General features: G+C 41.0%; 1 non-coding gene across 1 annotated transcript; it reads right to left on the bottom strand.

Annotated features, from left to right (window-relative positions):
• Positions 1-5,694: 5,694 nt before the first annotated feature.
• LOC132069054 (small nucleolar RNA R71) lies at positions 5,695-5,800 on the bottom strand. Its single transcript, XR_009417623.1, has one exon. It is a non-coding gene; the product is annotated as a small nucleolar RNA R71 (small nucleolar RNA).
• Positions 5,801-27,730: the final 21,930 nt, after the last annotated feature.

The raw sequence follows: 27,730 nt of genomic DNA, 5'->3' as shown, positions 1-27,730 counted from the left end.
TATTGCTATTGTGTTGTGGCCCTGTGAGGCAATGATATTATGGGTTGTTGTGACATGATGGTAGCGCCATATTATAGGGCAAACTTTGGCGAAATTTTTCTAGAATTCCTAACGACTTAACATTCGAGGACGAATGTTCAAAAAGGGGGGAAGAATGTTACACCTTGGAAAATTCCCCGTTAGCGTACAGTGAATAGACGAGTGAGGGGTATGATGTATACGAGGTTTGGACAAGTAAGAAATAGTATTTGATGATCCTAATTAAGATTTCCAAAGACATTCGAGTTGAGGAAAGAAAGTTGTTAAGGGAAGCGAGTCATATGTTAAGTAACGAATAAGAATTATGAGTATTGAGTTAGCGGTGTATAAATGATGCCCTAAGGAAGGGTTATGACATCCCTTAGATTGGTATTGAAGTGATAAACAAGTGTTAAGAAAGTTCCATAAGGATCGGAGATCAAACGAGTCGACGAAACAATTCTCGGAAAAACTGGACAATCTACGGCCAGACATACTGGCCGTATAAAAATATGGACCGTATGTCCAACCGTAGATTCAGCCCAGAATACTATACTCCATCGACCAGATCTACGGCCGGACATATGGCCCGTAGAAAACATACGGACCATATGTTGGTCCGTATATCTTGGTCGAAATTTGAACTTGAATTAATATAAGGGACCCTTTTCATTTCATTTTCATTTCATCTTCCTCCTCCACACTTCAAGAAACCTCTAGAATATTTCCATACACCTCAATCATAAGGAAATCAATAGAAATCAAAGATCAACAACAAGGATTAGAGTGAATCAAGTGAAGGAAACCTCTCTTAAGTCATCCAAAACAAGAAATCTCAAGAAAGAGGAAATAGGGTTTTGGTGGAAAGAGGTGTATTACCAACCAAGGCTTGTTTCTTCATCATTTAAGGTAAGTTTCATGACCTTTCTATGTTATTTGAAGTATTAGTAAGTTGAAACACATGGATGGTAGAAGAGTGTAGAAAATGGGTCTTAAATGGGTGAAAATGTCATTATGGAATAGTAGTGGGAATGAATCATGAAAATGGTTGTGTTGATGTTACAAATGCGTTATAAATGCCGTTTAGAACATGAAATGAGTATTGTATGAGAAAGAATGCAACAATGGACCTTAGTCATGAATATGGAGAATTGGAGTGAAATTGTGAAATGTGAATAACGTAAATGAATGACGATTGTTGCTAGCGATATTGTGATTGTTGTTATGAATGTTGGGAGTTGATATGGAATATGGCGGAAAGTAGTATAAACAAAGGAAATGCTACCCAAATTTCTCTAGCTTTAGTAAGTATGTTCTCATGATTGTTTAGCTAATGATGACATGAATTCCCTTGAAGGTATAAACGAGCGCGTTAAAGGAGAACGAGCAAGCGATAGAATAGTTAAGCGACAAAGGTATGTGAGGCTTAACCCTTCTTTCTAAGGCATGAATCTTATGCATGATTTTCCTCCCTCTTCGTGAATTTCCTACATTCCAAAAGACTAAAGGCCTATGTTCATGAATGGTCATACGAGACAAGAAATGTGATATGAATATGACGATGATAATGCCAAGCTTAAGTATAGAGACCACGATATAATGTATCTACGAAGCTAATGATGTTTACTATGATCCACTAATGTCTTCTTCATGTACACTCACCTTAACGTAGTCCTTCCAAGGTGAGATATGACGACTATGGTTATTCCATAAAGTAATCGGGGGTTTACGACCTTACGTCACCCCGACATAGTTATGGTTGCTTTCAAGTCCTAAGGTATAAATTGATGATATACGTATAATGATGTTAACTTATGATAGAACCATGATATGTCCATGAAGTGAATGATAGTGATGAGTCTATGATATGTATGATGATAAATGCATGATATATGATGATGATGATGTGATTCCACCGCGCCAAATTGGCCGGGCATGTCACCGCTAAGGCGAGCTGCATACGATTCCACCGTGCCTAGATGGCCGGGCATGTCACCGCTAAGGTGGGCTGCTATGATTCCACCGAGCCTAGAGGGCCGGGCATGACACCACTAGTGGGCGGCATATGATGGTTACCCGGACGCGGGTTAATGACATGATGATGTATGATTGATGTGACGATGCATGTATGGCATGATGATGTATATGTGATATGATAAGACATACGCTATGATAATGCACATGATATACTTATGTATGATGTATGTATATGAAATGTACCTACGCCTAAAAGAGTACACAGGTTGTATCCTCATCTCATGACTTATGATACTCTTATTATGCTTATTTCACTCCTGCCTTACATACTCAGTACAATGTTCGTATTGACGACCGTTTTCTTTGGACGCTGTGTTCATGCCCACAGGTAGGTAGGGAGACGGTGTCGATCCATAGGAGCTAGTAGCTGACTTGTGAGCACTCCATTGTCCGGAGGTGCCGTTGATTATTCTTTTGGTACATATATGTATATATCCATGATTGGGCATGACGGGGTCCTGTCCCTTTCATATGTCTAGTACTCTAGTAGAGGCTCGTAGATACGCATGTGTGGGTAGTATGGTCCTATGGTTTACATGTATATGTATGTGCGTGTGTATATATTGTTTTGATAGCCGAAGGGCTTATGTTTATAAAAGTAATTATGTTTCAAATGATGATATGTCTTCATGAACTTGAGCAAGTGTTGTGAATGAGAGCATATAGGTAACAAAATGAGTGGTGTTCAGTGGTTAGCTCCGGATACCCGTCATGGCCCGTAATTCGGGTCGTGACAGCCTAAATACGAGTGAGGCCGTCATGAAATCATTAATCTAATGCAGTTCAAGTCCAATCGTAAATCGGTGTACGTAATCCTCCATCTCAGCTACAAACGTGGGAGCATACGTGGCTAGTGAGTTAAAGTGAAGATTGTACTATCGAACACTCATATTCCCCTAGCGTAGATTCAGAAATCTATCAACTCGAGCCCGTCGGGTCTCTGCTAGTAGATAGTGTTGAAAGAAGGCCTCTGTGAACTCCCACCTTACTGCTGGAGGTGCATTAGTCCCTCAGGATAACTCCCAAGTCTCATGGCAATGGACGGCAACATCCCGCAACCGGTAGGAAGCCAACTCTACTAACTGAGTGTCATAAGCATGCATTACTCTCAATGTCCTCTGCATCTGATCTACAAAACTCTATGGGTCCTCATCCTGGTTTGATCCTATAAACACTGGAGGGTCTAAATTGATGAAGTATCAAACCCTGACACTACACCCCTGTCAGTATAACCAGCACCTGTACCTTGACGTTGGGCCTCAGCGGCCACTAACCGAGTCAATTATCGAATAAAATCTGACATCTCTTGGCCAGGTATACTAGGTGGAGGAATTAGGGGTGTTGTGGCTGCAGCCCCTCTGAACTCCTCTGGAATAGGTAGAGTCTGAGAAGATCGAGATGGGGCCTCACTTTGGTACTCACCCTAGCCCGCATCTATTGGTGGCACCCGATTGGTACCCTCATCTGTCAAAGTCTTGCCTCTCTAGCTAGCTGAAGCTTTTCTCATCACAGGATTGCTATAATCAAAACATGTTTAGAAAGATGAACTCGTACGACACAACTCTAGCACATGATCTAAGATAAGAAGGAAAGACAGCCATCCTAAATGCCTTGTAGCCTCCTGTTTATAAGTGTGCTGCACAACACACCCGTAAACAAGACTTTACTAGACACGACTTGTAGACAATCCCAGGACAGAACTGCTCTGATACCAAGTTTGTCACAACCCAAACTGCAGGCCCTGATGAGCACCCAGTGATGTGCCGTGAAATTATGGCACATTTGATGCTTTTTAACTCTAAGTTCTACTTGTTTTCGAATGAGTTTGTGTCAGGTTGATGTGTTTTGTGTATGTTGCATGTATTTATTAGTCGGATTACTAAAGCAAGTGAAGATAAGGAAATTTAAGACTCAACAATGTTTATGTACTTATACAGAACTGTTGTTATTCGACGGACCATGAATTGAGCCGTGGTTATGCTTAATCAGAGAAATTCAGAGACTGTGCAACTTTGGGATACAAAGGGACGAGAAGATTTACGGACCGACAACATGCTCGATGGTCCATCGAAATGCACCATCGTTTGACAAATTGTAGCTTGGTTCTTTGTCAGCAGATCGTCAAGTGTATCGTCGTTACTCGACGGTACCGTCGATGCACATTCACGGTCCGTTGAGTGACAAACCGACTGGGGCAGTTTAGTCTTTATTAGTTTCGAGTTTTTGACTTGTATAAATACCTGATAGGGTTTTATTTTTCAGACATCTTGAGTTTAAGACTTGTATTGAGCACTTTGAGTTCTTTGTACTTTTCAAGGGTTTCAAGACTATTCTATTTTCGTTTACCTTCAATTCTCTTTGTAGGTTCAATAACAATGTTTTTTGTGTTTGTCAATTCAATGAGTAGCTAAATTCTAGACTAAGGTTGTGGACCCAGGATGGGTGTTTTGAGAATGGGTTTCTAGTTGTGATATATGCATAATTTGTTGTCAGGGTTTGTTAGTTCTTCATTATTCATTGCTAGTTGGAAGTTGAAAACATTAACGTATGCCATAAATCTTGATTTATTTGGGAAAATAATCAGGGTTTGGTAAGAGCTAATAACAAGAACTCAAGCCTTTAAACCTTGTTTAATAAATTCACTTAGGAATAAGAGGAATTTACTTGGCATAATTAATCGTTCTTCATACAAACTCTTTCGTATTTGGGAAAATCATAATGAGATATTATTCTTAATTATTGGGAAATATTAGGAACTCCATTAGAGATTAAGTGCATTCCTACAACAACCCATTAGAAGTAGACCATATTAGAACCCTAAGTATTGCATTCATTTGGGGGAACACAACCTTGGTTTCTTTTACCATATATTACAATCCAAAGCAATTAGTTAGCAATTAGTCATAAACAACCAACTTTGTACAAAGTTATCGAATAAGACATTAGACCTAAATAGAGTATTCTACGATTTTAGTAACCTTTTCACACAATATTCCCTGTGGGATTCGATCCCAAACTTGTTGGGTTACTATATTTGACATCATCCGCTTTACGCTAACAAAATGTGTAATTTGAGCGTATCAAATTTTGGCGCCGTTGTCGGGGAATACAGTTTTGAAATTACTAAATAGTGATTACTTAGCTTGAGTCTTTTTCTTATTCCATCACACCTTGTTTGCTATTCCATGTGAACCAAGTGGTCATGAATCATAATCAACGAGGAGCAAGTAGTAATCAGGGTGGTCAACAAAGCCCCCTGGTAATTGGGGAGAACGAGAATGTATTTGCTAAGTTGATAGATGAGGAGGACTATGCATCTGCTATTTTTCATGCTCGGGTTGGGGCTACAAGTGTCCAAATTGATTCCTCTCTATACTACTTGTTCAAACTTGAGGGCTATTTTCGTAATTCCACCAACAATGATCCTCATCAACACTTACAGAACTTTGTGCTATATGTGCCAATCATATCCAAAATAATGTTTCACAAGACACTATTTAGCTAAGGCTCTTCAAATATTCTTTAGCCGGAGATGCCAGAGTGTGGTTTGAAAAGCTGCCCCAAAATTCTATTATTTCATGGGCAGAGATGGTTTCGATTTTTTTTTCAAGAAGTGGTATCCCCAAAGCAAGAAGGCTGAAATTCATGATAAGATTTATGAGTTCAAACAACGCCAGGGGGAGAAACTATATGAAGCTTGGGAGAGATTTAAAGAGTATTTGCAAAAGTCTCCAAATCACGATTTTTTAGAGAATATATTGATGGAGAAATTATATACAGGGATGGATCCTATAACAAAGTCAGTCGCGAACAATGCAGCTGGTGGGTGTTTTATGGAAAAAACTTATACCCGAATATCTTATATGCTTGATAGATTGACTACACACAATGAGGCATGGCACTCGGGTAATACTGATAGTCTACCGTATGGGGGTGCAATGATCCACAATATAGTGAAAGAGAACCAAGATACACAGCAGACGTTGGCTCAGCTTGCAACGAATATTTCCTTGCTGACCAAGAGGTTTGATGAGAAGGAGACTAAAAAGGTGAATATCTATGAAGAAGCTCAAGGAATGCCTAAGGGGATGTACCAAGTCTAAGAGGATCCATATCAAGAGGGACCCACTATGCAGGTTGAAGATGATAACTATGTAACAACTCTCAAGAGGGTTATCCAAGGCAAAATTACCAAGAGGGTTACCAAAATCAAAATCAATAGAGGCCTCAGCAGGGACAAGGTACTTACAACAACGGCTAGGGAAACTACAATAATAATTATGGTGGTGCGAACCAAGGGAACTATAACAACAATATTAATTTTAGAAATATAGCAATTTCAGAAATAAGAGTTTCAATCCATATATTCCACCAAAGGGGCAATCAAATGATCAAAGTAGTTCGCGGATGGAGGCTATGCTTGAGAAGGTGCTAGCAAATCTAACCAAGGCTGAGAAAACTTTATCTGGGCTGACTAAAACAGTGGGATCTCATACGTCTTCCATTCAAAATCTTGAGTCACAAATGTGTTATATTTCCAGAGAGCATCACCCTTCTCAAAAGTGGGGTCTTCCTAGTGACACTATCTCGAATCCGAAGAATGGGGGAGGTGGTATAGACTGTGTTTATGCTATCAGTACCCGGAGTGGTAAAATACTCCAAGATATTGAAAGGAAGGTAGTAAATCTTGAACCAGTTGCTGAAGAAGAAGAGGTGCAGTCTGACGCACCAATTATTGTTGAAGAGGTTCCCACAGAAATTCCAAGTGTGGAGGAAGTTGCTGATATTCCAGAGGGTTCAAAAATGACTGATGACAAGAGCAAGCAGACTGTAAAAGGGGCTGTCCACCCTTTGACTTAGCTTTTCAAATCTAAACCTTCCTTTTCTCAAAGGTTGGTGAAGAAGACGGAAGATACTAAGTTTCCAAAATTTTATGATCAGCTAAAACAGTTGTCATTGAACTTTCCATTCTTGGATGCTGTCAAGGAGATGCTTAGATTTGCAAAGTATTTGAAAGATCTGCTTACGAAGAAGAGGTTTGTATAACACGAAACTGTGAGTTTGACTCAAACTCTGAGTTCTATTATTTCGACAACAATAGTCTAGAAGAAGGGAGATCCTAAGGCATTCACCATTCCTTGTTCTATCAGGTGTTTTGACTTTGCTCGTGCTCTGTGTGATAATAAGGCTAGTACAAATTTAATGCCACTTGCTATTTATAAGCAATCAGGATTGGGGATGCCAAGGCAGATGAATATGTGAATACAGATGGCTGACAGATCCATTAAGAGGCCAGTGGGCGTGGTTGATGATGTTCTTGTGTGGGTTGGTGATTTTCTGGTACCTGCAGATTTTGTAATTCTTGACTGTGTTGTTGATCATGATATTACCATTATTCTGGGGAGACCTTCCCTTGCTACGGGAAGGGCTCTTATGGATTCAGAAAAGAATGAAATAAAATTTCGAGTCAACGATGAAGAGGTGACGTTCAAGAAAAGTAAGGGGATGAAGTTACCAAGTGCTTACGAAAGCATTTCGGTGATTAATTCTTTTGATGTTGATGATGAAGCTGTGGAATTCAAACTGGAAGAAGAATGTTTTAGAGAAGCTCTTGCTTCTATTCTAGTGAATTTTGATGATGAAGACATGAAAGGCTAAGTGGAGAGAGTGAATTCGCTTGTTGGGTGGTACCACCCAGAGAAGCTTGATCTTGATTTGGAAAATAGAAAGAAAGCGCCAGCAAAACCATCCATTGTTGAGCCGTCTAAGCTTGAGCTTAGGCAGCTGCCTGTACATATGAAGTACGAGTTTTTGGGCCTAGATAACATTTTGTCAGTTATTGTATCTGCATTGCAGAATGAAGAGCAGACAAAGAAATTATTGGAGATTTTTCGAGAATACAAGCATGCTATAGGTGTCGGACTATTGCAGATATTCGAGGAATTCCCTCGGGCATATGTGAGCACAAGATTCAACTTGAAGAAGATAGTACACCAAGTGTTGAGCACCAGCAAAGGTTGAATCCACCTATGCAAGAGGTGGTAAAGAAGGTGATAATTAAATGGTTAGATGCTCCAGTTGTATATCCTATTGCTAACAAAGAAGTGGGTAAGCCCGGTATAGTGCGTTCCAAAGAAGGGAGGTATCACAGTGGTACCTAATGTAAAAAACAAGTTAATTCCGACTCGTACTGTTACTGGGTGATGTGTTTTCATGGATTATAGGAAGCTAAATACTGCCACTTGCAAGGACCATTTCTCCATGCCTTTTATTGATCAGATGCTTAGACCGCTGGCTGGAAGGTCCTACCATTCCTTCCTAGACGGGTATTCTGGCTACAATCAAATCAACATTTCTCTTGAAGAACAAGAGAAAATGACATTTACTTGCCCTTATGGGACTTTTGCACTCAGCGGGATGCCATTTGTTCTTTGCAATGCACCGGCTATTTCTAGAAGTATATGATGTCAATTTTCTCAGACATGGTGGAAGACTTCTTAGAGGTCTTTATGGATGATTTCTCTATGGTTGGTGACTCTTTTGATGATTGTCTTGAAATCTGGGTCGAGTGCAGAAAAGCTGCAAAGAGCTAACCTTGTGCTGAATTGGGAGAACTACCATTTTATAGTGAAAGAAGGGATCATTCTCAATCATAAAGTCTTTGAAAAGGGGATTGAGGTTGATCAGGCTAAAATTGATGGGATTTCAAAGCTTTCTCCACCCATCTCAATTAAAGGTGTTCGAAGTTTCTTGGGACATGCTGGGTTCTATAGGTACTTTATCAAAGATTTCTCCAAAATTGTGAATCTGTTGTGCAAGCTTCTTGAGAAAAGCTAAGTTTGAGTTTGATGAAAAGTTCCGAAAGGCGTTTGATGAATTTAAGGAGCGTCTGACTTCTGCTCACATTATTATTTTTCTTGATTGGTCTTCGTCGTTCATGTTGATGTGCGATTGGTCTTGTGCTTGGCTAGAGGCACAACAAAATTCTGCACCCAATCTACTACACCAGCAGAACATTGAATGTGGCACAGGTGAGCTACACAAAGGACTGAGCAAGAGCTACTTGCTATAGTTTATGCTTTTGAGAGATTTTGGGCCTATCTGCAGGGGTCAGAAGTTATGGTTTACACTGATGATGCTGCTTTGAGGTATCTGATGGTAAAGAAAGAGGCAAAGCCGCAGTTGATTCGATGGGTCCTGCTATTGCAAGAGTTCGATTTTGAGGTAAAAGATCGAAAGAGACTGAAAATCAAGTTGCTGACCATCTCTCACGGCTCGAAGAAGCTGGAAGGCCTTCAAAGGAGTTAGATATTGATGATGCTTTTCCTGATGAGCGAGTTCTAGCAATGACAACTGCGGTAGCACCGTGGTATGCTGACATCGCTAATTTTTTGGTGACGGGCATTATTCTAGAAGAGATCAAGTCATACCAGAAGAAGAAGTTTTTGAGAGATTCTCATCAGTATTACTAGGACGAGCTGTATTTATTTCAAACATACACTAACGACATCATTCGGCATTGTGTTCCCGAGTGTGAGGTGATGAAAATTCTAAAAGCCCGTCATGACTCTCCGGTTAGGGGTCATCATAGTAGAACCCGGATTGCAGCCAAAGTTCTTGAGTGCGGATATTACTGGCCCACTTGGTAAGGTCTTGTGATCAGCGCCAAAGAAAAGGGAGTATTGGTAGGAGGCAGGAGATGCCTATGAACTTTGTGATGGAAATGAAAATGTTTGATATTTGGGGAATCAATTTTATGGGGCCCTTTTGTGGGCTCTTGTGGTATGAAGTACATCTTGGTGGCTGTAGACTATGTGTCTAAATGGGTAGAAGCGGTGGCTTTACCTAATAATGAAACGAAGAGTGTCATGGAGTTCTTGAAGAAAAACATATTCACTCGTTTTGGTACCCTAAGGGCAATAATCAGTGATGGTGGTTCTCACTTTCGCAACAAAGCCCTCGCGGGATTGATGGAGAAGTATGGTGTAAATAATAAGGGTGCAACCCCTTATCATCCTCAGACAAGTAGGTATGTTGAAGTCTCCAATTAGGAGATAAAGAGTATTTTGGCGAAGACGGTCAACGCAAATAGGACCGTCTGGTCTCGAAAACTTGATGATGCTATTTGGGCTTATCGGAATGCTTGTAAAACTCCGATTGGGACTTTCCCTTTCAGGCTGGTTATCAGCAAGGCATGCCATTTTCCAGTCAAGCTTGAGCACAAGGCCATGTGGGCCTTGGGAAGATGAATATGGATTGGGAAGAAGCAACTAAACTTCGGTTGTTTCAACTCAATGAAATGGATGAATTCCGGTACCAGGCTTATGAGAGTGCAGCATTGTATAAGGAGAGGATGAAACATTATCATGACAAAAAGATCCTCAAGTGAGAGTTTTACAAGGGTGATTCTGTCTTGTTATATAATTCCAGACTAAAGCTACTACGGGGTAAATTATAATCAAACTGGTCCGGATATTTTGATGTGGTAAGTGTTTCACCCAATGGTGCAATTAAATTGAAGTCCGGAGATAGAACTCGTATATTTAAGGTGAATGGCCAGAGGTGAAGTACTATCATGGGATGGTTGAAGGTGATAGGATTGTTAACAGGTACCGGTTGAAGCATCTGGGGACAAATCTTGACCCGGAATAAAATGGTAACCCTCGTCGTGTCGCGACGTCAAATCAAACGCTTCTTGGGAGGTTAGATTTCTGTATTTTTCTTTGTTTGTTTTGTTTTTATTTCAGTAGTGTTCTGGACTATTGGATGGGTGTTGAGTGTAAAGAGCTGAAACTCAGGAGACTGTAAAAGTGGAATCACAGTGCCCATTAACGGAACTATCGATGCACAACGACGGTCTGCAGAGCTGGGGCTCTGAGAGTTAGCAATTATCGCAACTCTCAGGTAAGTCTACTGACAGGGTAAGTCGACGAACAGTTGACATTTGATGGTACTGTCGATGTACAAAGACGATTAATCCTTTTTCCCAGGTAAGGTTGCTTAACAATTAAACCATACAAGAGCATCGACGAGTCGTCGAATAATGACGGTTCATCTTTATTCAAAAAAAAAATCGAGCATTTAGGAGTTTAAACTTCCAAAATACGTGCCTTTCCACATTCTCCTCCACTTCTCCACATTAACCCAGGATCTCCTCTCCTTTAACCCACAATTATTTCTCCATTACACCCATAATCCCTCAAAAATTTCCTAACACCTTCACATCTGAAACCCACAACCCCCTGCTTGTTGTTTTTTTTTCCTTTTTAATATTCTCTCTATTTTTTTCACTCAACTTTTCAAGTTTTTCCTCGAATTTCTTTGCTAATCAGGTATGTATCTGTATAGCGCCCCTTTTCTTGGTTTTAGTTTGTGAAAATTTGGTCTTGAAATTGAAATAGGCACACCTAGGGTTCCTAAATTGATAGAATTCTTAGATAATGGACTTAACTTCTGTTAAACTATATTTGGGGTATACAAATTAGTTGGGGACAGTTAAATGTGGTGAATAACATGAAGGGTAGAAATCATGACCTAGGGTTGGGCTGTGTTTCATGCTAAAATTTGAAATTAATTGTACATATTGGTTGGGGTGGGGAATTTGGTATGTTTTCTGTACTTAAGACCTATGGGGATCAGAATATCGTACCTCCATTGAGTAGGCGGGCATTTTGAGCCACATGTGTGTCGATTCATTATGCCCACTAATGGTTCCTAAAAGTGATTTTGTGAAAGATGATGGAAATAATGGAGTGAATTCTGAGTAACTCCAATAGGGTAGAGGGCATTTCGATTGAGAACTTCGGTTTGACATTGTTATGCCCGCCAAACAAAACCCGACAATATATCAAATGGTCAAAATATGTGAAACAAGAGGGTGAATCCTTGATGGCTGTATATTTGGAATTGGAAACAACTTGCAAACTCTCTATTTTTAAACTGACAGGGCCATAGATATGTTGATGGTATCGTCAATAATTTGACGAACCATCGTTGTACAAGGAAGGTACAGTCGAGTTACTTGATGGTCCGTCAACATGTTTGACGGTCCGTTGAAGTACATCGACGGTTTGCAATCTCCAGTTTCAGAGAACAAACAAAAATAAATGAAGTGTTTTTATTGAGCCTATGTTGTGCATATCAACCAGAAAATGGTTTATGATTGCAGGTATGGCCTCTCCTAAGTTGACAACTACACGAGAGGATAGTTCAAGGCAGACACAAAGAGAATCGAGTAGAAGGTGGCCCAGTGGTAAGCTCATTCTAAGAGATGAACCTTCGGAGGATAAAACCGAATGCCAAAAGAAAAGAAAAATAGTTGTTCCCGTTAGGAATAGGCGAGTCCTGATACCATCTCGTTCACCCTTCCGTTCCTCCCGTGAAAAAGAGGGATCTTCTTTATCTGGATTAGGAGATAGAGATGCAGAGGAGGGTTCAGAGGCTACTTCAAGAGACGTTTCACCAGCCACGCAAAGAACCCACTATGGGGTGATTCACCGCCAATTACCGGATCCCGCCTCAAATAGAGTTTACCTCCAGCCGATGATGGTGATGATGCCACTATAACATGAGAGATCAGAAGAAAAATGTTAGAAGAGGATCGTCTCCGGTTCACAGTCGCGGGTGCTAAGAAATTGTATAATTCTGGGGTTGCATTGCAAGGTGGGGTTGGTCTGAATGAAAATAGGACTATACATGAGGAGCGGCGTATCAGTTTTGAGGGTCTAGAGATCCTCCCTCGCACCAGATACTATTGATCACTATAAGTTGGGCTTTATCGATAACGCTTCTGGGGAGTATTGTCTAGTGATAGTACGGGAGTTGTATGCTGCGTATGGGGCCTTGATCAATAAAGTATGAAAATCGAGACAAAGGCTGATTGAGATTTCCTCACTAACAGAGGTTGAGGTTAGATGAGTGAGAGTTGACATCTCTGCTGAAGCAATCAACTGGTTATATTTCGATGATGACTATACTGCTCTGAGATAGACAGATGAGTTGAATGATAAACTTGGCAGAAGGAGAAATCCGCGGTGGCGATGGCGATTGGTTGACCAAGCAGGATGGGAGAACGCGGCATGTCCCAGATGCTTAAAAGCCATTTGGTTGACACCTCGATGGCAAGTTCTGGTGAAGTGTGGTATAGTTGCGGCTTCTTCCTACTCAAGCTGATAATGTACTCACTATTGAAAGATCTATCATAGTTGCGACATTCGACGACTAGATATAATTTGAAGGTTGCCATGAGATTTAGATCTCGAAGGCATCATAGCACCACATCCTTATATATCCTTGTCTTTGATCACCGAGCTTGTTCGGAGGGCACATGTCCATATCTTACCACATATTGACCACTAGATTACCGCCTCGCATGTGTATTCAGTGAAGAAGAGCAGAGATGAGGCTATTAGAGAGGGCCAAGGTGCAAGAGGATGGCTTCCCAATATTGTTTAGGGATTTTCCTGAGCCTCAGGATATTCAGCATTCAGGGTCCAGCCGGTGACATTACGGAAGTGTTACCCGCCACTGCTGCCCCTGTTTCCAAGCCTATCCGGACTTTAAATCCTGAGACTCCACACGGACACCAACATCATCGACCTAGATTCCGACTTCACGGTCATGTAGGTAGCTCCACAAATATAGTGGTCCCCCGTACGCCCACAAGGAAGCGGTAGTTGTCGACCCATATGCTTTCTTGCTAGAGAATTTGCAGAGTTTGCAAACGGTGCACGACATGGCAGATAGTCCAAGATCATAATTAGGAATCTAGATGAGTTTTGTAAACAAGTAAGATTAAAACTTGCTACTATGGTGCCACCGAGGTGCCACGAGGCTCGCTTGATATGTTGGATAGTTTTGAGACACGGCCTGCAGCAACTTCTACCGATGCATTGAGGGTTGAGTCGGGAGTAGTCATGAAAAGCTGCGCATTGACACGCGCTCGTGATCCAAGTATAGTAACGATGCCACCCCCACCCGGGACCGAGTGGATGAGGACTTGCTTTCCGGTAGTACAATTACTTGATGATTGAGGGAGCTCCCCGCCGCCACTCCAGCCGCGTACATGTTAGGGAAAGAGGGAAGAGTGGTAGATGATGATGATAAGGGTGATGAAGTGCGAGAGAGACTCGACCTACGCGGTAAAACAGAAGGAGCAATATATCCAGGAGGCTACCTTGAATTCTCTGGAGTTGAACTACCATCGTGGGACTGCAGGAGCCATATCGAGTAATGCTTCAGCTGGAGAGACTTTGCCATCGCCCCTCTTATTCCGAGCTGGGGTCGAGGGCATTATCGCTCTATCCGAAGCCGCAGCCTTAGAGCCGCGAGATGAGTAGTGCGCCACAGGTATTCCTACTCCCTTGCTTTTAGTTTATTACATTGGGGACACTGTAGATTTCTTTAGTTAGGGGTATGGGTGCTTGACATGTAGATAGTATATACGTGATTAACCCCCCCCCCCCTCCCTCATTTGTTTTGCCGAGTTCTTTTCCGAGGGGTTTTATTTTTATTAAAATTGGCATGTTTAAGTGAATGTTTAGATATAATAGAGTAGTTTTGACTTATTTGGTAGTGTTCTAAAACTTATGGCATGTTTTCTGATTTTGTTGGAAAGTTTGAACCCCTCAAAAACATTGAATGCATACTTAGAAATAACTATTTAATTAACGCATGATTCTTGCGTATGACACGATTGTATATCAGTGAATGATGAATGATTGCTTAGGAGGTCACAGTCATAAAAATAATAATCCTTATGCCAATGTGTGTGTGAGATGTTAGTTGTATCCATACTATGCGTGTGTATCTAGAACTTGCTTCGGTCGTGCCCTAGTTCTTAGGATAGTTTGGTTGTGAAATGATCTTAGGCTTTCTTTGTATAAATAGTCACTTTGCCTTATAAGCCTGACCATGAAATGTAAATATCCCTTATTTTCCCCTTTTTTGAGCCTCTGACCTTTTTGTTGGCTAGCTGTAACAAACCCATACCCTTTTTTAATTGAATTCTAGTTTTACACCTATTCCCTCCTTGATACTACGAGATAAAAGAGTCTAAAAGCCTAAGTTGGGGGTGGTGTAAGTTGTGGCAGTTGAAACTTGATGTGGCTGCTGTACATATTTATATAACCAAAAAAAAAAAATCAGAAAATCACAACACAGAAAAAAGGTTAAGTTTTATTAGTAATAAACCACATTGAGGTCAAAAATTTGAAAGGAAAAAAAATCAAAAAATCATAACACAAAAAGAAGGTTAAGTTTTATAAGGAATAAACCAAGGTCAAAGATTTGAAAGAAAATAAGGTGAGAAAAGTAGAGGTGAATAGAGGTGAAGAGAAGTGTAGTGTTCAAGGAGGGTGAGTACGTAATACCACAAAGTATCCTAGCCATCCCTAAGCCTATATTACAAGCCGAAAACAAGTCCTAACGTGATCACAACTAAACTGTCCAAGGATGAAAGCATAGAAAGTAAGGGCAAGCCTATGGTATTTACATGTGTAGCTATGAAACTCTTTGTGAGAGTGAGTGTGTCACGACCCGACAAGGGGGCCATGACAGATAATCAGAGCTGACTACTGAGCACCACTCATTATGCTAATCATTATACCCATCCTGGACACAAAGAATCTCCAAGGCAATACATAAATATACATAAGCCCTCACAGCTGCAAAAATGATATATAAAAATATACACTAATGTATCCATAAGACCCTACTACCCTCGCATACATATCTACGAGCCTCTACTAGAGTACTGAGACATAAGGACGAGACAGGACCCCGTCGTACCCAAATATGTACACAAAAGAATACATCAATAACTGGCACCTCCGGAGTAGTGGAGTGCTCCTGTGTAGCTACTGGTAGAGTTTTATGAATCAGTACCGCCTCCCCGCCTACCTGTGGGCATGAACAGAGCGTCCATAAAAAAAAAAGATGTCAGTATGAACAATGTACTGAGTATGTAAGGCATGAACAGTAATAACATGTCGACGAGATAGAGAAACATCAAGTAAGGAAACAACCTGCAACTGAATGTCTCTTAAGACAGAATTATGCATACTAATTACATCATAAACAACATCTTATCGACTATGCATATATAAGTTTCCCAATAATATAGGTACGGTGTGACCATTATTAGCCCGCGTCCAGGCCTCCCACGTCCGGGGTAAACATCTCATACCGCCCACTAGTGGTGTCTGCCCATGCCATCTAGACATGGTGTATATGCCGCCCGCATTAGCAGTGTCTGCCCGACCATGTAGGCACGGTGTAATATCATTATTATATACTTATCATAAAGTATGCATAAGAATTTAAGTACAAACTATAACTCTATCGGGGTGACGTAAGGTCGAGAACCCCCGATTCCATTATGTAACATTCATGATCATCATGTCTCACCTTGAAGGAACTAGCATTATAAGGTGAGCCTAACAACAATGAATAACATCAAGGAATCATATAGGAATCATTAGCTTCATAGGACTATCATCATCCTTGTCATATTCACAACGCATCTCTTATCATTATTTCATGAGAAGCTCTTAATAATCATAGACCTATAGTTTTTGAAATATAAGGAAGTCATATGAAGATAAAGGAAGTCATGCCTTAGAAAAGAAGGGACTAGCCTTACATACCTTTTTGCCTCTCTAACTTTGCTACTAAGTGCTCTCCTCCGAAACTCACAATTTTACATTCAAAAGAATTTGTACTAAAATTAGATAATCGATAACATACTTATGCTTTAGCTAAAGCGACTAAAAGCTAATGAAAATTGGGCAGCATTTCCTTTGTTTCTATGACTTTATCCATATAATATAAAAACTCCCAACATCAACAACAACATCCACAATATCGTGATCAATAAACTTGTTAAGCTAGATATTATTCAATTCGCAAAATTCCCTCTTCAAGGTCATCCATAACCATAGCTATCACCCAACGTCACATTCATTCATATATAATGCTTCTTCAATATCCTTAACATCATTCATAACAAGATTATACCCATAACATGTCAAGAATTATGATTCAAATCAAGTTACCATTCAAGAATTCCACTATTTTCATATTTGTACTCCATTTTCTACTTCCTTCCACAATCCAAGTCTTTCAACCATTCAGTACTCTTAATAGTATGAAATGAACATAAAACTCACCTTTTATTGTGTAGGCATGGGTTTTGGATGGAAATGCTTCACTTGGAGAAAACCTTAACTTCAATTCCAAAGAGATTTCTAGCTTCCATCAACCCTAGTTAGCATTCTTGCACTTGATTCTTGTAGTTTTTGGTATTTGATCTTTGATTTCCCTTGAATTGATGTATATGAGGTGTGTGGAATATTCTAGAGGTTTTGAGAGAAGTGGAGGAAATAAGAAATGAGAAACAAGACCTTGGAGCCATCTTTTATAAAAATTAAAAGTTGCCCGATGGGAATTATATGGACCCTTATACGGTCCGTATAACTGACCGTATAGCTCCATCAGTGATGGCCCTTCACTATAATAGTTATACGGACCATTATACGGACCGTATAATATTATACGGACCGTATAAATGGTCGTATAATCCACCTTCTCTCGGAACTTGTTCTCGTCGTTTCGTTTGATCTCCAATCCTTATGGATCCTTCTTAGCACTTGTTTAACACTTCATTAACAATCTAAGGGGCGTTATAACTCTTCCTCAAGACATCATTAAATCAATATTAGCTCGGTACTTTGCAAAAATCCTTCCAAAACACGACTTATACCTTGCCTTCCCCAACGAACTTTCTTTTCCTTCCTCAAATGTCTTTGGACTATTAATTTGAATCGCCAAGTAACCTTTCTTACCGGTAGGGACATTTTATACATCTCACCCTACGTTAGTCTATCTACCACATGATAATCTGAAATTTTCCGAGGTGTAACACTCTTCCCCCATTTAAAAACATTTGTCCTCGAATGTTAAGTTCTCGAGAATTCTAAAAAATTTCGCTAGAGTTTTTCCTGTAATATGGCACTACCACCCTGTCACAACAACCCACAATAACATTGCCTCACAGGGCTACAACACAATAGCAAGAAAATATGGCCACACCCGACCAAGAGCATTAAAAGAAACATCACATACCTTATGATAATGGTGTCTCATCTTGAATCTCTTCTAGAGGTGGAAACAATTTTGGGTACTTAGACTTCATGTCTTCTTCAGCTTCCCAAGTCATTTCCTCTCGGTTGTTATTTCTTCACAAGACCTTAATTGAGGCTACCTCTTTATTTCTTAGTTTCCGTACTTGCTATCTAGCATGGCAATGGGTACCTCTTCATAAGCTAACTTCTCTGTAACTTAAACATAATCTACAGGCACGTTTTTAGTAGGATCTCCGATACACTTACGGAGCATCGATACATAGAAAACTAGATGGGCTGATTCAAGTTCTGGAGGTAAGTCCAGCTCATAAGTTACTTGGCCTATCTTGCGGACAATCTCATAGGGCCTAATGTATTGAGGACTTAATTTTCCCTTCATACCAAATCTCATCACACCCTTTATTGGTGACACTTTCAGGAATACCCAATCATTAACTTGGAATTCTAAGTCTCGTTGATGGCTGTCCACATGAGATTTCTGGCCACTTTGGGTTGCCAACAATCGATCTCAGGTAACTTTGATCTTTTTCACTGCTTGTTGAATCAACTCTGGACCTATTCGTTGTACCTCTCCTATTTCAAACCATCCAATTGGCGATCTATACTTCCTTCATTATAGAGCTTCATATGGGGTAATCTGAATACTGGAATGATAGCTGTTGTTGTATGCAAACTCAATAAGAGGCAAGTGATCATACCAGCTACCTCCGAAATCTAGCACGCTTGCCCGTAACATATCTTCCAAGGTTTGAATGGTACGTTCAGCTTGTCCATCTGTCTGAGGGTGAAATACTGTGCTAAGCCTCACTTGAGTTCTCAAACCTTCTTAGAAAGACTTCCAGAATTTGGCAGTAAATTATGCTCCTCGATCTGTGATAATAGATACCGGGACACCATGAAGTTGCACTATCTCCTTAAGATACAGCCTTGTATAATCTTCTGCTGAATATGTGGTCTTGACTGGAAGAAAATGAGCTGATTTCGTGAGTCTGTCAACAATCACCCATATGGAGTCATACTTGTGTCGGGAGCGAGGCAAACCTACAACTAAATCCATGTTGATCACTTACCATTTCCAGGATAGAATTTCCATGGCTTGTAACAATCCTTGTTCAATTTTCACTTGTTGGCAATTCGGACATTGAGCTACAAATTCTACTATGTCTTTCTTCATTCCATCCCACCAATACTTTAACTTGAGATCGTGATACATCTTTATCGCTCCTGGGTGAATGGAATACCGAGAGTAATGAGCTTCTTCTAGGATCCGACGACATAGTCCTGCAACATCTGGGACACATAGCCTATCTCGGTACCTAAGAACTCCATCTGCAGAAACTTCAAATGGTGACTTCTCTTTCTTAGGAAATGTATCTCTATAGTGACTCAGCTGGGGATCTTCATATTGGCGCTCTCTCACCTCTATATCTAAGGATGAAATTGCTGGGTTGTGAATACCAACTCCTACATCGCCTGAATCAATTAGATGAACTCCTAGGCTAGCTAGCTGGTGAAGCTCACAGATTAATTCTTTCTTCTCCGGAGGGATCTCACAGAGACTACCCATTGATTTGCGGCTAAGTGCATCAGCTACTACATTCGCCTTTCCAGGATGATACAAAATACTTACATCATAATCTTTTAATAATTCTAACCACCGCCTCTGTCGTAGATTTAACTCCTTCTGCTTGAAAATATATTGGAGACTCTTGTGATCTGTATAAATATCAACATGCGCACCGTGTAAGTAATGTCTCCACATTTTTAGCGCATGAATAACCGCAGCCAATTTGAGATCATGCGTCGGATAGTTCTTTTCATATTTTTGTAACTGCCAGGAAGCATAGGTAATGACTTTACCGTGATGCATCAGTACACAGCCCAACCCAACACCGGAGGCATCACAATAAACGACATACCTATCTGGTCCTTCTGGAAGTGTCAGGACTGGGGCTGAAGTTAATTTGTCCTTCAATTCCTGAAAACTGCATTCACAAGCATCGATCCACTAAAATTTTGCTGATTTCTTAGTTAGCTTCATTAATGGTGCTGAAATGGAAGAAAATCCTTCCACAAATCTTCTATAATAGCCTGCTAATCCCAAAAAGCTACGGACCTCTGTAGGTGTTGTGGACCTTGGCCAAGTCTTCACAGCCTCAATTTTCTGAGTATCAACTCGAATGTCGTCCGCAGAAATAATATGGCCCAGAAAAGTCACAGAATTAAGCCAAAACTCACATTTCGAAAACTTAGCATACAACTCACGAGTCCGAAGAATCCCAAGGATAATACGCAAATGGTCTGCATGCTCTGCTTCTGTCCGAGAGTATACTAGAATATCATCGATGAACATGATCACGAACAAATCTAAGAAAGGTCTGAATACATTATTCATCAAATTCATAAATACCGCAGGAGCGTTAGTCAACCCAAATGACATCACCCGAAATTCGTAGTGGCTATATGTTACATCCGGCATTTTTGCGTATTCGGAAATTTGGAAGTAACCTTGACTTGCAAGGAATGAGGTCAAGTTTGGATTTTTTTCTTAACGTGTGTATGCCGGTTATGGAAGTATGGATGCTAGAACACTGGAGAAGGCTTAAGGGCAAAATTGGAATTTTGGAAAATTGTTTCGGGAATTACAAAATAAGAATTATGATGAATTGGGCTTGAAAAAGAAAGAAGAAAATGAGGCCCAACTTGGAGGGGTGGCCGGCCAACCTAGGCCCAAGCCACCAAAATAATGAATAAATTTTCCATGTGCCATGCATGTGACATATTAAGGGGATAAATATATATGTCATCCTCTCTAGAATTTTCAAGAGAAATCAAACAAATCAAGAAAACACAAAAAGAAAGGCCAATCGGCCGTGGAGAAAGAAGAGAGAAAAGAAAGAAAAAAAAAAATTCTTGGAGCTTGGTTCTTGGTTCAAAAACTTGGTTCTTCTTGAATTCTTACTAAGTTCATGGTGCTCTACAACTTGGTATAATTATCTTGGCAAGAAGACAACTCTAGTGGCAAGTGAGAATTTGAAGGAAAGGTAAGGATTTCATGTTTTTAATATGTTATGGAAGGTTATATGTATGTTATGGTGTGTGGAATTGAATGAAAAGCATGGAATTGTGAGTTGTAGTGTGTAGGCCGTGTGTGTGTGTATATGGAGCCGTGTGTGTGTGCATGGTTGTGCATGGAATTGGTGTTGAACTTTGTGTTATATTTTAGTTGTGGTTATTGTGGGATATGAGTTGAAAATAAAAGTTGAATGAATTCGGATGGATTTGGAAATAATGGATGTGGCATGACCTATGGAAAACTTGAAATGAAAATAAATTGTTTTGCTTGATATGCTAGTTGTGTCGTTATGATTCTTACGACATAAATAAAGGTTTAATGAATTGAGACGGCATCGAAAATGGTTTTATGTTGTTATGGCGAATTTGATGAATTTTATATGATTTTTGTATAAGTATGGGAGTATGGTTTAAACATGAATTATGGTTATCGTTAATGAGTTTGGAAGGAAAATAATGTAATTTGGTAGCTTTTGGTCGCATTGTTGAAGTTAGAATGGAAGTTGTGATATTATGAAGAAAGAAGACTATTCATGTTATGTTGTGTTTCATGGTGATTGTTATCGTTATTGGTGTTGTTGTTGGGTTGTTGTTGATTATTGAGCCGAGTTGAATCTCGGGGATGTCATATTTATAGGAGGAAGCTTTGCGAAATTTCGGTAGCCAAGTATAACCCCAAAGTTGAATGTTGACTTTCATGAATAGTAAGCTGGTAAGAGTGACCATTTGCAGTTTTTGACGAAACGGGAATTGAGATTGGAGCGCGTAAGGCGTAATTGAGGTATGTAAAGTCTTGCCCTTTTATTCCTTGGCATGTTACCGAGTCCGAACGATTGAAAGCGAGCCTCGATGACACTTCTTCTTCTCACAATTCGAGATGGAAATTAGTGCAAAACCGTTCGAAGATTGAAACATTTCTACTAAAGTCGACACACTATAAGTATGCAACTTCCATAAATGGAGTCGAAACACTCTAAAATGATTATGGACGACTCCTAAGGTTTATTATCTATAATTTACGTACCTTATTATGGTTGGGTCCGAGGTGGGCCCACAATACCCTGATACTCCCGGTATGGTTCAAATCGATCTGTTTCTGTCTGATTTTCATAAGTAACTCTTAATTATGTTCTGTCCGCTAACTAATAAGTATTATGACTGTCTTTCTGAATCAATATTATTCCGACCTACGGAATGATTCTCGGATACTCGTTCGATACGATCCGCTTATTCGATTTGACTTACCTTCGAACTACTTCGGTTGATTACGTACGTATGTCGGTACGTATGCATATGGTTTCTCATTTGTCGGTTCGTGGATGCCTCAATGCTTCCTTCCTCGCGCCGGGCCAGGTTCTCGTAATTCGTGCACTTCACCGCATTGTTCACCGCGTCCTCGGATGTGCGGGCCGGGATACGTACGTATCCGATTCGGATCCGATTATGATGATATGATGCGATTATGGATATTATGGGGATGGCGGCCGGGATGGCATTTTGATCCGATTACTACGTTCGTCCACCGCGTCCCGTACTACGAGGGCCGGGTTCATTACCGCGTCCCTTATTAAAGGGCCGGGATCTCGTCCGTATGTGATCGAATCGATATACGATATGTACGTACGCATATGATTATGATTCTCGCATGCATGATGACTGTCTCTCACGGTTACACTCTACGGGAGACCGATTCGGACTCGATTCTCGTTCGTCATACTTGAGATTTGGTTCGATACGAAATCGTCCGTACGCTCTCGTAAGTCCGCATTACGCTTATGATTCCGTACCGTACATAATCAACCAAGTCTAACCCCGCGATGAATCCGATTCGTCCGCCCTATTTACGTATTTCCGTCCGTACGATTTACACGTCCGATTCGGTTATTTTAATTATGTATGTTGTGTTTCCGCTTACATACTCGGTACATCTTCGTCGACCCCGCTTCTTCGGGGGGTACGTGTTACATGCCCGCGGTACGGACGCGTCGCGTGATACGCCGCCTTGACTTAGGACGTCGGTCCGTTGTTTGGAGAGCTCCTTTTGATCGGAGCTAACACTTTTGGTATATATTTTTCGTTGTATCTATGTTCTCGTATATATATGATCATTTGGGTACGACGGGGCCCCGTCCCCGTCTTCTCGATTCTCGTTCGTATGTTAGAGGTCTGCGACATGTTTGTGGGTTGTGGGTTGTCCCCCGTCCGAGTAGGTATGTGCGATATGTGACTTTGTCTGTTATAATGGCCCTAACGGCTTCTGTACAGGCTTCAGTATGTATATGTGTATATGTATGTTCGTGCGATGCACCTTATGTACCGTATGGATTTATGTATGTTTAGACGGAATTAGCAATTTGGTATGTCGGATACGTTAGGTAGGTACGTATGGGTGTCAAGTAGGACACCGATCCCACGGCACGGGGTTGGGTCGTGACAAAAGTGGTATCGAAGCGGTCGGTTCTCGGAATGTACGCAGCCGTGTCTAGTAGAGTCTTGTTTATCGGTGTGTTGGGCCCCACATCTATAAACGAGGAGGCTGAGACATCTAGGATGTTATGTTACCCTTTGTTGAAATCTTAGATCGTGCGATAGAGCCGTATTGTTAGGATGGCTCCTCCAACGAATTCGTGTCTACGGCGAGGCTCGAAAAGAGCATCTCGCGTCGGTATCTTGGGAAATTATTTCGACCCTCTCCTTGCACAGATTGTAGGATAAAGATGAAGAGGGCCGCCCGATGATGGAGATGGGGGTGCCAAGAAGGCCCCCGAGGATGTCACCGGGGCCGAGTAGGCGGAGCCGGCCATTCGATCGAGACGGACCCTTCGGAGGATCCCGGGAGCCGGCTATGATACCGATCCTTCGGAGGACCCAGCGACGATCCCTCCGGAGATGTTGACCCCCGACGCAGGATTCCGCGGAGGGGCGGCTACGATACGGACCCCTCGGAGGATCCTTCGGAGGATAGCTACGACACGGATCCGTCGGAGGACCCGCTTTATTCCTCCGCAGTCTCCGATCCCCCGGGAGCGAGAGGATCCCGTCGAGGATGGTTATGACACGGATATCTCGGAGGATCGGGCGATGACCCCTCCGTAGTTTCTTACCTCCACGAGAGGAGGATAGTTATGAGGCGGAGACCTATCGGAGCCTTAACACGGGACTACGGAGAGAGGATTTCTTATGGTACGCCGATTATTTCGATAGTGAGCACCATGTCGGCCCGGCTACCTCGGAGAGTGCTGCGTTTTCTCTTTGATTTGGTCACCGGTGAGCGGGATTTGTCCGATCATCCACTCGATACCCCCTCCGATTCGTATGATCGGTTATAGTGGAGGCCGGGTAGGTAGGGAGCGGACGACGAGGATGATGGTGGACACGCCTCTCCATGGCGGCTCCCCGGTCGCATTCGAAATTGAGTATTTCATGAGTATATGAGTTTCCTAGAATTTCTTATGTGTGTATGATTTTTGTAAAGTATTATCGAGTGACAGTAGGGACGACTGAGATGTCCCCGCCATTAGTATAAATCTAGAAATCCCGAGTGGAGGATAAATTATGAGTGCAAGTGAAGTAGATATTGAGAAACCCGGAAGGGCAATATGGTAATTGTGTAATTTGGACCGGGGTGGGACCCGCTACGAAAATTTCTGAAAAATTTATTAAGGCGCTGAACTGCCCTAAATTACGTGGCAAAGATCGTGTGGGGCGTTTGACGCAGTAATATTACCGATAACGCATCGAATGTATGGAAGTTTCGAAGTTAAGCGTCTTCAGGTCGCAGCAATCTGATGGGTGACCCCCTCGGGAAGTATGTCAAGAATTTTTCACAAATATGGATAGGAGACTAAATGCGAAGTTGGGGTAACTTAAGTGGAATTTGAGTATGTGGAGTGGTTAGAGATTCTAAAAAGGCGGTTCGACTATGGTCGCATTACGTACGCCATATTTCGCACCCCCGCTTTCGGTGAAGCTCGTTTGCTACACTCGTGCTTCGAATCCGATTACGTATCGTTTAACATACCTCCGTACGTCCAACTCCAATCATGATTACTGTCCGATATACCTTCGGTACATCGGTTCAATTTCAAACTCGTCGATAAATTTCTATACTCGTACGACTCGATACGAATCGTACGATATATTTACGCATGTACGCCCCCGATCGCGGATTTTTTTCGACGATATACACCTGTACGTCTGGCCTTGACTGTGAATCTGTCTGGTGTATGTGTCTACACGTTTGACTCTAATTTCGAAATCTGCCCGATAAATCTCTATATGTCGGCTACGATTATAGATTCGTCGATATACCTCTGTACGTTGGCTCGACTTTGAGACCGCTTAAGACGACGTCGGATTATGCTCCACGTGCCCACACTTTCGTGCCTCGATTCGGATATGACTCCGTCTGATGTCCGTTTGATTTTCTGGTTCTGGTTAAGACTCCGTCCGCCGTATATCCGATTTAAGACGGTACGAACAACCCCAATATGGTGATATCGAAGAATGATAGAAGGAGCTGAAAAATGGAGATCTTTGTAAGTACTTTGACCTAAAGCAAGTGTGTAGTTGATAGAAGACCTCCCCGCGTGCTTGTAAAGTCCATAAGGCTAATTTAACATTCGAGACGAATGTTTTAAAAGGGGAGGATGTTACATCCGGCATTTTTGCGTATTCGGAAATTTGGAAGTAACCTTGACTTGCAAGGAATGAGGTCAAGTTTGGATTTTTTCTTAACGTGTGTGTCTTACATGGAAGTATGGATGCTAGAACACCGGAGAGGCCTAAGGGCAAAATTGGAATTTTGGAAAATTGTTTCGGGAATTACAAAATAAGAATTATGATGAATTGGGCTTGAAAAGAAAGAAGAAAATGAGGCCCAACTTGGAGGGGTGGCCGGCCAACCTAGGCCCAAGCCACCAAAATAATGAATAAATTTTCCATGTGCCGTGCATGTGACATATTAAGGGGATAAATATATATGTCATCCTCTCTAGAATTTTCAAGAGAAATCAAACAAATCAAGAAAACACAAAAAGAAAGGCCAATCGGCCGTGGAGAAAGAAGAGAGAAAAGAAAGAAAAAAAAATTCTTGGAGCTTGGTTCTTGGTTCAAAAACTTGGTTCTTCTTGAATTCTTACTAAGTTCATGGTGCTCTACAACTTGGTATAATTATCTTGGCAAGAAGACAACTCTAGTGGCAAGTGAGAATTTGAAGGAAAGGTAAGGATTTCATGTTTTTAATATGTTATGGAAGGTTATATGTATGTTATGGTGTGTGGAATTGAATGAAAAGCATGGAATTGTGAGTTGTAGTGTGTGAGGCCGTGTGTGTGTGTATATGGAGCCTGTGTGTGTGCATGGTTGTGCATGGAATTGGTGTTGAACTTTGTGTTATATTTTAGTTGTGGTTATTGTGGGATATGAGTTGAAAATAAAAGTTGAATGAATTCGGATGGATTTGGAAATAATGGATGTGGCCGTGACCTATGGAAAACTTGAAATGAAAATAAATTGTTTTGTTGATATGCTAGTTGTGTCGTTATGATTCTTACGACATAAATAAAGGTTTAATGAATTGAGACGGCATCGAAAATGGTTTTATGTTGTTATGGCGAATTTGATGAATTTTATATGATTTTTGTATAAGTATGGGAGTAAGGTTTAAACATGAATTATGGTTATCGTTAATGAGTTTGGAAGGAAAATAATTTAATTTGGTAGCTTTTGGTCGCATTGTTGAAGTTAGAATGGAAGTTGTGATATTATGAAGAAAGAAGACTATTCATGTTATGTTGTGTTTCATGGTGATTGTTATCGTTATTGGTGTTGTTGTTGGGTTGTTGTTGATTATTCTGAGCCGAGTTGAATCTCGGGGATGTCATATTTATAGGGGAAGTCTTTGAAAATTTCGGTAGCCAAGTATAACCCCAAAGTTGAATGTTGACTTGCATGAATAGTAACGGTAAAGATGACCATTTTGCGGTTTTGGACGAGAGAGGGGAATTGAGATTGGACGCGCGCGTAAGGCGTAATCCCGGGTATGTAAAGCCTTGCCCCTTATTCCTTGGCATGTTACGAGTCCGACTTGACGGCGAGCCTCGATGACACTTCTTCTCGGATTCGAGATGGAAATTAGTGCAAAATCCATCGAAGATTGAACCCGCATTTCTACTAAAGTTGACACTATAAGTATGCAACTTCCATAAATGGAGTCGAAACACTCTAAAATGATTATGGACGACTCCCTAAGGTTTATTATCTATAATTTGCGTACCTTATTATGGTTAGGTCCGGTGGGCCTAATGCACTGATACTCCCGGTATGGTTCAAATCGATACATTTCGTCCGATTTTTTCATAAGTAACTCTTAATTATGTTACGTCCGCTAACTAATAAGTATTATGACTTGTCTTTACGAATCCGAATATTATTCCGACCTGCGGAACGATTCCCGG

The sequence above is a fragment of the Lycium ferocissimum genome, chromosome 8 (assembly GCF_029784015.1).
Source record: "Lycium ferocissimum isolate CSIRO_LF1 chromosome 8, AGI_CSIRO_Lferr_CH_V1, whole genome shotgun sequence".
NCBI lineage: Eukaryota > Viridiplantae > Streptophyta > Magnoliopsida > Solanales > Solanaceae > Lycium > Lycium ferocissimum.
Note: the sequence above shows the minus strand (reverse complement) of the source record. Positions and strands in the feature narration are given on the sequence as shown.